Consider the following 13,214-nt stretch of genomic DNA (forward strand, 5'->3'; position numbering starts at 1 on the left):
AGGCAGTTCTAAGAACTCTAGATGACTGCAGGTATGTATATCAATTCACATGTGCATAAGGTAAAGCATGAGATAGCATTAGCATCTTCAGGCCTATGCCATTAGCCTTGTAACCGTCCGGTTTAAGCTATCTTTGGAACCTCCAAGGGCTATATAACCACTGTCTAGAGTTTCGGGATAACAGGTATATCTACTGCAATGTTAATCTACAAAAGCACTGGGACTTTTTTTGACCCCAACCAGAATTTTATTGTTCTCCAAACCACTTTTTTGGAGGGAAAACTAAAAGTTTTTATAAATAATTGAACCAATCCCTTAGCATCAAACTAGTGCAAGTCCAACTATGGCAAGTACATCAATCTGCGACACGTTTACAACCAACAACAGATGGCATGTTTTTCAATAATTGATTTGCTTAGTTTTGTCAAATAAGGGTGTTTGATTTAATCCTGTCAGATTGACTGTCTTCTTTTTATTCTTGCCCACCAGACATGCTCAGACATAGTAGTGTTTCCATGTTTCCAGACCTGGAATGATGATGACAAAACTACAGAAAAAACCATGTCGTCTACATACTTCCCCTTTTTGAGCACAGGCGGCAAAAAAACTACGTTCTTTGACTATGAGTATACTCTTAGTCACATGATCGTTTGTCCATTCAGTTTGACACTAAAGATCAACGTTCACAGGAGATCATATCATTTTCCCGTATTGTCAAATTGATTAATCTCAATCAGATTGGATTACGATATTCATTTCTGGAAATGTTCATAACACTGAAGATAAATTGTATCTGTCTTCATAATCATCAGTCAAATTAAATGTTGACACTAATTACAGCTCCACAAGATGAATGGTCCATTGGAACAAGCTAGTCATCTGTGGTGCTATTATGCTAGAGTTGTTCCTTATGTAGAGTTATGGGCCATTCTTTGGCGGGACATGCGGTCCTGTTAAGACTCTGATACTAACAGGCACAATGCCCAGACAGCAGTAAATGTAGGGTGGTTAGAAACTAATTTAATATTCAATTAGAGAAGGTCCATTACAAACAATAGAAACAGTAACATCACTGTGTTCCAACTCAGAGGCCATGCCTTTTGTCGCTTGAGCAAGAATCACAATGCCTGAGAATATTAGACGATACTGTGGAAGTGTTGTGGTTAAACTAATTAAAGTATTGTCATCCAGCCGTTGCCCCTACAGTCTGCTGAATGTTCTCTGTCTGCATTTCTCTTCTAATAAAATCTTGTTTCTCTGCTATATCTGTAGATAGCAGCAGGACCCAAAGGTCAGTCTCCTCACTTGTGTGGTTTGTCTTGCATAGCTCCTTAACAATTAGATGGTCTTTCATTCCTGCAGCTAACCAAACACAAAAATACCTACATGTTGAGTTAGAGAAGTCTGGGAGGTGAGCTTCTGGTAAAAGGTGGCTGTTTACAGCTTCTTCTTAGGAGACCACTAATGTCTTCTTAAGCAAGGTACGTGCAACCGCACACAACACAACAGATAAGCGTTATATTCAATCCAACAATATGTATTCTCAACCCAACTGTATTGAGGAAGGTGCAATCTAGAAAACAGTTAAAAAACATTCCCCACACCTTCCCACTCACTGCTGAAATATGTCGTTTTATTACAACATTTTGGTCTTTTCGACCATGAGGTATACGGGCAGCATCACAACACTTCCATAAATCCTTTCAGTGATGGTAGGGTGATCATCTGTCAAACCAATCAGCAGTGCCCTGATTGGATGACAGAGTGCCGCAGTGAGGACAAATTATTGTAGGACCACCCAGAAGCTAGCATAGCAAGGGCTCCTTCGACAAACAGACGTTTATGATACTTACACATTGTGTTAAGCAAAATAATCTCCATATTAACACCATTTTGTGGATTGTTTTACGTAAATGAAATCGCCGGACGTGAAAAGCTAACATTAGTTTGTAAATGAACTACATCACGGTCGCATGGCTGCATGTCACCACAGCTATGCTAAAGCGGCTAATTTAGTTACTTGTTAGCAACTGCCATTTTTAAGACACATAAAAGCTTTCGGAAATTCACCAGTAGGGTATTTACTGACCCATTTTATGTTGTGGAACAAAACATGAAAATGTCTTACGCTAGTGTTAACCACAGACCTTCTATCAAAGTCTAACCACAGATGTGTTTGAAAACAAGACAAGGGAACTAGACTCAGAGTTTGAGACTTATTAACGCACCATTCTGTTGAGGTAGCACTATGTATTGTATATGGAAGTGTTTTTATGCTGCTCACACCTGACTGAGACGTTCACATATATATTTCAGCAGTAAGCAAGACAGTGTGGGGGAGTTCTATCTGCAAACTGTTCACTGCTAACACAAAATGTGTCTGCAGAACATTCACAAGGTTTAAATCCATTTTCCCCAGCAGGGAGCCATGAAGAGCATTTTGCAGGCAAGACGAGACATTTTCACAGCAACATTTGGTAACTGATAAATGCGGTGCTCTCTAAAGTTCAATGTGATGCAAAACCCATTTGTGCAGTTGGAGCCAATAGTTGCTCCCCAGGTACATTTCCATTGAAATCCAGTCATAGAAGTAGTACAACAGGTTTTGTATGGGGTCCTGAGGATGGTCAATGTACAGCAGGGAGATACTGCCCTTTACAGCTCTGTGCAAAATTAAGTTTGCATTCAGGGTTTGCATATCAGAGGTCTCAAGGAGGCGGGTGGAAAAATAGTGGTGAGTGGATCGTACCATTATTAAGCTATTTATTTCCCATGGCTGCTGTTGGCTGACCCTGAGGCTTGACACTCTAAATGTAAAACACGCAGGGTCTCTCGCCTCGCTGCACTGGCAGCCGAGAGTTGTCTTTCACTTGCATTCTTCTCTGACCCTATGCTTCCTGTTTCTCTTGGGAGTACTTCCTCAGAAATGTTTCCATTTGAACTCTCACATATAATTTATGAGGATAGATGTTTATGATGAGAAAAAAGTGGTAAACCCAGTGTTATGGAATCACTTCATCGTGCAATGGAAGCAGGCATCATCTACTTGTATGTTTTACTAAAACTGCATGCATGTAAATCTTAATGAATGATGAATCACCATTTAAAAGTACAGGCCAAATAACATTTGGTTAAAGACCCAAGCCTTCTTTGCATCGAGTACATTTCACATCTTTGTAGAACAGTTATCTTTTTCTGGTGGATTGCTTGCTGAACCATGCGTTGACCTTAAAGTCTGTTCTGACAAAAAAAACAACCTCCAACCACTCTCGACTTTAACAAATCGTAAATAAACCAACCAAATCCGGCAAAAGCATTTTGAGGTTCAGAGATCAACAGAGTGGTGAGGAGATTAGAAAGATGTGTAACACATTAACACCACACATCTAATGGACCAGCTCCTGCTAGCTGCGCCACTGACAGCTAATGGCTAACCTTCTAGATTAGTTCATTGCACTTTCAGAGCGTACAGCTACATTGACCTTTGAAACATTCAAAATGTGAGTTAAAGCTCTTAATGGAATGGCTGTACTCAGTCAAAGTATTTGAAAGAGAAGGATTCCTCCTTTCACATGTTTGAACTGTGAAGCAGATTCTGCCTCTTCCTTCCATCTCTAGGTTCCTTTTGGTTTAGTGTTAGTCTCTACTGCTGCTTTTGGTACTGTTGGCCATTAGATGTTATGATTCCAATTACAATTGGACATGATTGATGTTGGTTGATGATTCTAGTGACAGTCCATCCCAATTATCAAAAGCTCACCGTGTTTTTTTTTATGTCAAATCAAGCTTTCGAATATGTGGCTGGGGTTTGGGGCATTAAGTGTTACCTCACAGGTCATTCTGTTAAAAAGCAGGACACCACTCAAATGTTTTCTTACATTTCAATCTCTACATACTGCAGCCATTCCATTCCAGTGTCTGTTGAATTCCAACACCGAGAAACGTTTTCAGTAGTTTATAGAAAAAGAAAGTTATTTTACTAGATTTTACTCAAACACATACCTTTAAATAATAAAACCAGAGAAACGGATAATGCTGCAGTGGTCGCTCAATTTTTTCCAAAGCTGTATAATATTTCTTAGGTGTGCATTGGTATGCTCCATCATAACCTAGAGTTATAAGAATGCTCTGTGATTTGAGGTACATATTTTATTTTCTAGCTATGAAAGACAGAAATGAAGGAAATCAAATGTTTTATTTATTACTCCAGTGCGATCAGGATGTATAATTTTGTTTGTCATTTGTTTTGAATATTTTTTTGGATGTTTTGTATAATGACAAAAAGGATACAAATGAGGTGATGGAAATGAATAATTTACACATCATAACTGGAATGATGATTACAACAAGAGACTTTAAAATGGTCAAGTTCATTATTGAATCACAACAATATAATACTCATTTCTCTTTTTTGTTGTCCACATTAACTGGTGACTCATTATACTGATACAAATTAAGCTGGAAGGGAATAGTGTTGTATAATGCAATGAGAGATAGACCATGAGATGGCATGGTGAATAAAAGAAAAGAAATGTCTGTATAGTGAACATCTGGCAGAGACAGCAACTACTGTATCACCATCTACCTCAGTATGATATAGTACATCTGACATCCTAGATATGTAAGTTCACTTCAACACAACAGGGATTAATTATGTGGGGAGCGATTTGCAGTGGTTTGTAACAATCGTTCCTGTTTAAAGCTGTTTGAGCAATGTTTCCTTCTATTAGTTGTAAATGGTTTGTATCACATTCAGGATTTTTTCCGTTTGGCGTACAGTATGTGTATGCTGGTGATAAAGAATGAATACATCCATAGGGAAAACCTAGTAGTGTGCCAACAGTAAACACTGCTGTGGTTCACCGTGAAACCCATTTTGCATGATTCAAAATGCAACATTTATATGCAAAAAACCTTTTCTGTACAACTGTGCAAGAAAAACTCTGGTTTTAAGGTGAACTCACTGTTCCATGACTTCTGTCAGCATTGTTTCCATCAGTGCTGCTCAAATTACACCAATAAAGTCCTAATGAGCTTTGCCAAATACAATTTGGAGGAAAGGTAATTGCAGTCTGGAAAATGTTCACTGTCAATGTGCCAATGCAATAAGTGTGCAAGCCTTGCACCCCCTTATGTAGATAAGATTGAGATAGATGGTTGGCTCTACCATTGAATAACGTATGTCAAATCATGCATCCCAAGTGTTATTTGGAAACACAAGGAAATGACAGAGAACAGTGGAGCTGATGTGCCTCATGATATCTACTGAAGTCAAGTTTTCATCATTCCTGTGAAAAGAAGCTGATGTTTTGGCTGTTATGTCAGTGAGCAGAGAGCCTGTAACAGCTACAGATACAGTATGACTCTAACAGGCTTAGTGTCTGCTAAATGCCATCCTCTCCTCCCTGCTCATTTGGTGGCTGATCTTTGCATTAAGCCAATCTTAGGAGGACATGCTCGGCTTGATCCACGGAGGGGAGTTAGTCTGGTCAGGAGCAGCAGCCCAGAGAGAGAGGAGCATGCTGGCTCACCACGCAGACTTTTTAATTATCATGTTTCCAAATGCTCGAGGTGGAAGAGTTCTTCTGATAAAAGGAAGACAAATCTCTGTGTTGGTGTTTGACAGGAATAATTAGGGACAAATATGAGATCTTATTCACATTTGAATGTGGAAACATGGTTATATGACTATTTATCAGTGCTGTTTGAATTTGATATAGCTTGACACACGAAAACCCTCAATTCCATTATCTTGTGACAGGCCTGCTATTTAAGTCTGAGTCAAGTCAAAGTCAATTGAGACAAGTTTGTTTCAAGTTTGAAGTCTTGTCAAAGTAAAGTAAGTCCCAAGTAAAGCCTGAAGGCCATTATAATTAGTTCTGTCCATTTCAATGCAGTCTGCTCTCCTTTCATTATTTTTTTGACAAATCACAAATAGGTTTCTAATCAAATTCAAAACACAGCATTTTCCCCCAAAGACTGATGTCTTGCTGTAGCTTATGGATCACTTACCCAAACATCTCTCAATGTTTAGGAAAGTGAGTCATAAGGGATCCATGTTGAAAATGATATCAAATAGTCATACTTGAATAAATATAGATGTTTATGCTTTGATTGATTCTTATATCTTCTTAAAGAAAAAGAAAAAAGTATCAAACCGCCAACCCTGCGATCAGAGATGTGACTCAAATCCCCTTACCTCTCAAACCATGACAATTGAAGTAAAATAACAACATTAAATGGTAAATGGACTGTATTTATGTAGCGCGTTACCCAGTCTCTACGACCCCTCAAAGCGCTTAACATACTACACGTAATCATTCACACATTAATACAGAGCAATGCGCCACTTTTTGATAAGCTAACATTCATACAACACATTCATACATAAGTATGACATCAAATAATAAACATCATTTCAATAAACATATATTAATTTCCAATGTTGCACCAAATTAGCATAATCTGCCATCAAATAAATGAATATTGCACTAAAGAGTTTAACCTTATGCACCATGGTCTGGCTTGTTTGAAGTGAATAAAGCAGCACTTATCTCGTTGCTCAGAGTTTGAATCTTTATGTTTTGGATAAAAGCATCAGCTAAATGCAATGTAATGTAATAATCCATGTTCATGATGGGTTCCCCAAGAATGATAACTTATATGTCCAATGGAACCATGGTCAATCCTTGTAAATCAAACATGCTCCAGGCTACTGATAAAGAATACTTGATGGAACAAAGTGTATTGTTAATGAGTTCATCCCTTCACCGGTGGTTAGGCTACAAGTAACTGTAACTCTTCCTCAGTATCTCTCTGGGAAATGGTGCCACAGTAAACAGGAGAAGCAGCTCTTCAACACATGGTGCAATGGCTCGTGGCAGCAGGACCCCCCCCCCCCCCCCCCCCCTAAACACTCTGACAGCTCTCTGACACCAACCAGGGAATCATCCACATAGCACTTTATGCTGCTTACATGCTACACTAACTGCCTCTTACTGGTGTCTGTCAACCTCCATGCCAGCCGCAGTGAAAGCTGGACTCCAACTTGGATATGTTGTCTGGCAAAGAGATTGTTGGACTGAAGCTGCTCACAGACAAAATTGGGTGTCCATTTACATCATCTTTAAAAATGTGCCTGCTAATAACAAAAGATGCAAGTATCTTGTTTTTTCCCCACAATTGCATTGTTGTCGGCTTGAAAAGGCCAGTAATACAGCAAGTGTAACAAATACAGCAAGTGCAAAAGGTTGTCTTATTAGGTAGAGATAGGTCGTTTTCCTGAAGTTGCTACATTTACATGAATGAGCCAAATAAACCCCCTATCCCAATATAATGACATGGATAAAAAAAGATATATATTAGTAAAATGATTGCAGGATCTATACTGGCAAATCATTCATTTCAAATACATTTTGAGAAGTTCTATGATTGGATAGGACTGATTTAGATCATTTTATGGAAAGTCAACTTCCTGTCTGGCAGAAGCAAATTGTGCATTAATTAAGGAGTGTTTTTGATGGCAGATTAATATGCATTTGTTGCTCGAGTATTTAAGGTAGCAGAATGGTGTATTTGGAATAATGTAAAAAACAAAACAAAGAAAAAACGTTTTGGATTATGTTAAAACATAATTGGTGTCCAATCAATGAGCAAGTGGAGTGTCTTTAATAAGCACCTAAATGCTATCAAAGCTTCAATCAGTATTTTCCACTCATGCCTTTCCTCCCACCCACAAGAAGAAAATAAGTTTCCATTACAAAGTGTATTATTGGCAATCATGGCAATGATATTAACCGAGTAAATACAATTCATTAAGTCAGGCAGCTGGGGGACTGATGCTTTTTTGGAAGAAGGCAACTTCGATAGGTTAGGTCCACATGTAAAACAAATGACAAGGGTTATACTGGTGACCTTGTTGTTTATGACTGTTGTATAGAAACATTTTGTATTTTATAATGCTAATTCTTCCTACATGCTCAGGAGAAAACATTTTATTCTTGCGATTTGTGGCAGTTCCAGCGGAAACAACCGGCATTCTGTTTAAACTGGCATGCACAGTGTATGTAAATGTGTGCCTAACAATGAATTTTAGTCAGTTTTCCTTGTGTGCACAAAGAACATATAGTAAATAAAGCCTTCAATGAATGGTAAGCAGGTGGGAATTGATTGTGGTAAAGGAAATCCCAAGAATGACTGGTTGTTTATAATATTCCCAACTACTCAGGAAAAAAACTCTTTCTTAACTGGTGAGTTTACAGCCCATTGTTCCACGTCTCATTGTCACCCATGGCAGCACACTATTCTTACAGGCCTGTTTCTCATTTGGGTTCAAGAATGTAATGGTGTCTAGGCATGCAGCCAGGCAGTCAAATGTTGTGTGAGGCGGAATAAAGCTGTGTTTCAGAGGCAATTCACAATGACAAGTGACAACAGTTTCCCACAAAGTGTCTTCTCCTAACAGAGACCCATTATGCTGTGGAGTTGAGAGGGAGCATCCATGCAAATTAACCTCTTATCAGTCAAAGTGACACATTAACAATCTGGCTCTCTACTGTTGGACACCCAAGGTAGAAACACTGCAAGCCTTTCACAGTTCTTATACTAGCTGTCCCCTGAGAGATGAGCTGATCTCCTAAAGCAAAGTTATTCAATAGCAAGAGTTGCTTACATGGAAAAAGGAATCTATTTCGTTGGGCAGAGGTCAATTAAGTTTGCCTCGAGCAGGAACAAAACAGTGGTCATTAAGGCTAATATAGGCAGAAGAAAATCTCCCCAACACTTCCTTCAAAGTGTAGCATTACCCCTTTTTAACAGCTTCGTTCAAGGTAAAGAAAGAAAGACAGATATTGTTTTTTTTTAAAGTACAAAGAGTGGTTAAGATGGAGATATCGCAAGATGCTACCAGCAGTTTTACAGGTAGCAAAATAATATTCATCAATACAAACAAAGCTCTTTTACTACTACTTGGGTCTTATCAGTTTTTATAACAGAACCAGGGTTGTCAGTAAACAAAAACATCTTGGAACATGCAGATATTGCTGCAAAGGCGACAGTTAAATATTCCAAAATCAGATAATGGGACAAATTGTTAAAAGGCCTACAATTAATCCAAATGACCTAAACCCCTCACTTCCAGGTTAAAATTCAAAGCAAAGAAAGGCACTGGAAATTGAGAACAAGCCACTGATTGAACAGGCAGAGATCACAATCTGACTCCCAGAACCCAGGTAACGGTGGTGTGAGGAAAGACTGGTATGACAGCCTCCATAAAGATTGGTTAGATTGGAGACTTTTGGTGGTATGTTGTTGCCACATCCCAATGGAGCATTTCCATCTTTGCACGAAACATTAAGCACTTGGCATTCTTACACAGGAACCTTTCATTTGTGAGGCCATTTGGAAAACCTTTTACCAAAAGTGCTAGGACAATTGGTAACCCTGGCCTGAAGAGGTGTTCCAAATGGAAGAGTTGATTTAAGAATATGGACTTAATCAAGGCCACTCCTAATCTATGAAAAATATTGGGTCACTGCAACATGTTCTGTTAATAACAGAAAATTGAAAATATTCACTAAAAAATAAGTGTCTGACACTGGCACCCTTATTTTATTTGTTTATCCCTTTAGCAAAATTATCTGGACCAGGCAGCCAAAGGCACCACCATTGAGTCAGTTTTCTTCTTACAAGCCCTTTCAGTTGAAAGAAGTTCCAACCTAATATTATTCAATCAAATCACATAAACATGCAGTTGAATGACCCATATCTCTAAATTAGTTCTGGCAATTTAAATACATTTGAATGGAGTTTAGGGCTCCTAGTTGTCCAGATTACGTAGAAGAATGTCTCCCAAAACAAAACGTTGTCCCTGACACCCCAAACTTTGCATAGGTGAAGGCATAGTATGGCCTCATACTCAAATGTTTACAATCGTTCCTACTTAATTCATATGCAAGTTCAAAAGGGTTTCCGGTATGGCCAAATGCCCCCCCTTACGATTTGACACTCCATGGTCAATTTCTGCCATGGCCGTGAAACCCTCCATTTATTTTGACTGCCTTTCAGGAACAGTTCCCTTGCTTCGATTAAGTGTTTAAGCTACAACAGCAACAACAGCTTTACTGTTGGTTAACCATAATACAGTTGTCATGTGCAGATTAAAAAAGAAAATATTGGCATTGATTTAAAAATAATAATTAAAGGTTTTACAGAGTAGTAAAATATATTTAATAAGAACAATGGTATTACTGAAAAGAATTAAGGCTGTAATTGAACGTAATTATCCTTCCCTGTTTATCAGTAAAAAAGTGTTTAAAGGGGACCTATTGTGCAAAATGCACTTTTTGATGTCTTTTATACATAAATATGTGTCCCCGGTGGGTCAGGGAACTCACAAAGTGGCAGAAAACAAAACCCTCTCTCTTTTCCTCCATACCCACATCTAAAAAAAACAAAAAACGAGCAGATCCAGGATTTTGGCTCCTATGACGTCATTGGCGACATGTGGCACACGTGACACGTCCCAACCTATCGTCTCCGGCACACGTGACACGCCCCAACCTATCGTCTCCGGCACACGTGACACGTCCCAACCTATCGTCTCCGGCACATGTGACACGTCCCAACCTATTGTCTCCGGCACACGTGACACGTCCCAACCTATCGTCTCCGGCACACGTGACACGTCCCAACCAATCGTCTCCGGCACACGTGACACGTCCCAACCTATCGTCTCCGGCACACGTGACACGTCCCAACCTATCGTCTCCATATACAGTCGCAGCTGTGTGTCTGTTTATTCAGCAGGATGTCTGCAGGAGGCACTTAGAGTAAAGTTGTTATATATAATACATATAATGGCACTGTTCTAGCGGTAAACACTTAAAGGTGGGTAATTTGGAGAAACCAGCTCGAGTGCGCTAGAATTTGAAAATACACAACCGGAGAAAATCTGCCACTTCCTTACAGAGCCCCTCGTCCAACACACACGAACGCGCACATGACCAATGAGGGCACGAGATAAGTTTGTGCACAGATGGAAGGCTGACAGGCAGGTAGGCCATCCAGTTATTTTAGACGGGCCGGCTAAAATGATTGGTCGTGCTTTTTACAGTATTACGGCTTCCACAGATGACATTTTTCTATGGATTTTTTGTCAAAGCACTTAAAATATTCATTGCTATCGGGATGTGATCCACCTTTAAGAAAGAACATGTCAAGCTATGTGCTGTATCAGAAACAATGCGCGGCGTGTTTTGGGAGTAATATGGTCTCTGTTTACATTAGCAAGCATGCTATCACTCAGAGCTAACGCTGTAGGCTACTGGAGAGAATATGTGTAACGTAATGTCCTTGTGGTGCGAGAGAGAAACGTTTGAGCTCCATACTGTTTTAGAAATAATGCTTGAAGTGGTTGGGAACATAATATGGCATTTAATCACGGCAGCGTTTAGCTGAGTTTCTCCCAGTAGAAAACTCTCTTAGCAGGGGAAAGCTGCATGATGCTGCAAAGGGGCGTGGCTAGCAGCAGCCGTTCCATTTAAAGCAGCATCAGCCTTTTTGGAACAGGGCTGGAATAGAGGGGTATGAGCAGTATGAGGCATGGCTACAATGGGTGATCTGTTTGGTATTTTAAGCAAAAAACTTCACAGACATGTTTTGTATAGGTATGGCACTACAATTTATTTTTCAAATATAGCATAATAGGTCCACTTTAAGTTAATGGTTGTGTCTAGCTATGAAAAGTAATCCTATGTTAACAGAAATTCCATATTTACATGGTCTATCCATTGAACTCACTCTATAGAGGATAAAGGGAAGAGCAAATGTTTGCTCATTGAGTTTCCCTGCACAACTCTCCTGCCCTATAATACAGAAAATCCTGCCAAATCCCCAGTGCTGCTCTCTGATGGGCCTGTCAACACGACCTGTCAGCCCTGCTCCACCGGTAACTTCCCGCTTCTGTGCTGTAACAGACAGAGCATGCAGGAGTCTGATACATGGCTGCACAGAGAGGAGACAGACATCGTCTCTGAAGAGCTAGCTTACAGTTGGACTGAAAAAGGCGATGTGCCAAAGCAACTTATACAGGGGCACCTTGACATTTCTGACTAGTAGTTGTTGTCACCATGTAAGAATACCTTCTGTATTTGGTCTTCAGTAAACTCAAAAGTTGGTTGTCAGCCCTCCAGTCTATTTCATTCCAACTAACAGTAACTCAGTTAGGCCATCATCCACTTTTAACCGGAATAAATGGTAAATCCATACTAGACAACTCCTCAAAATCATTGTTTGGGCGGACAGAAATAGCACGGAGAGCTTCACCACAAAGACGGTATTCAGAAAACAGATAATGAGCTAGCTTCATTGTTGAAGTAACTAGGAATCATTTGTAGGGAAAGGAATTCCAGTAGTCAGAAACATGGTTCAGGCCAGACTTTCCCATTCATTGAGTTATTGAATTGTTCTTTTCCTGTTCCAGAACTAGACTAGATTTCTTGAGTTCATCGAGAAAAGCGGGGTAACTATTTTGATGTCGTTAGCAACACAATTAAATGTTTTTTGTTTACTTTACTAAAAGATTATTTTCAGGGCAACAATTGTATTTTTTACAGTGTACAGTAGTAGGAAGGAGAAGACATCAAGTGAAAAAAAAGAATAACTAAAGTATGCATTTAGTTAATATCCCCCTGTTGAATAATCTAAACTGAACACACTTTTTTGCCTTCCTGTTTTCCCCCATAATCCAATAGGCAGTCCAACCGGGAGAGCTTGAGTAATCTTAACTTCCATTTTCGATAGCTGTATGCAGAGACTCTGCTGCCACTTGTGTTTGTTCTTATAAATAATACATTGTTCTCTCCTGCTCCTTGCTCATAATCCACAAAATTGCCTCCTACACAAGTGTGGCAGCAGTACCCCCACGCTGCATTAAAGCTGGAAGGAGGAAGGCTAAGAAAAAGGGAGTAAACCGATTCTATTGTGCAAATCATTATGTGTATGCGACCCTGGAGACTCCCAAATACAATCTGTTCAGGGGAAAAGCAAGGTTCCAGCATTTGCCATAGAGTAAATGTCATCTTAAAATTACACTATTGTCTTTTAGTCTCTAGAAAATGGAATAAAGGTCTCAGGTCTGGGCTTTCAGCTCATCGTATGGTAGTTAGTGGAACTTTAGATACAGAAAGCACAAGACAGCAGAAGCATCAATCATT

At 39.5% G+C, this 13,214-nt stretch overlaps 1 protein-coding gene across 7 annotated transcripts in view; it reads right to left on the reverse strand.

Annotated features, from left to right (window-relative positions):
- ptprfa (protein tyrosine phosphatase receptor type Fa) overlaps nucleotides 1-13,214 on the reverse strand; it is a 234,625-nt gene that overhangs the window by 175,708 nt on the left and 45,703 nt on the right. The gene's annotated exons all lie outside the window — the stretch shown is intronic.

This window comes from Trematomus bernacchii, unplaced genomic scaffold, assembly GCF_902827165.1.
Source record: "Trematomus bernacchii unplaced genomic scaffold, fTreBer1.1, whole genome shotgun sequence".
NCBI lineage: Eukaryota > Metazoa > Chordata > Actinopteri > Perciformes > Nototheniidae > Trematomus > Trematomus bernacchii.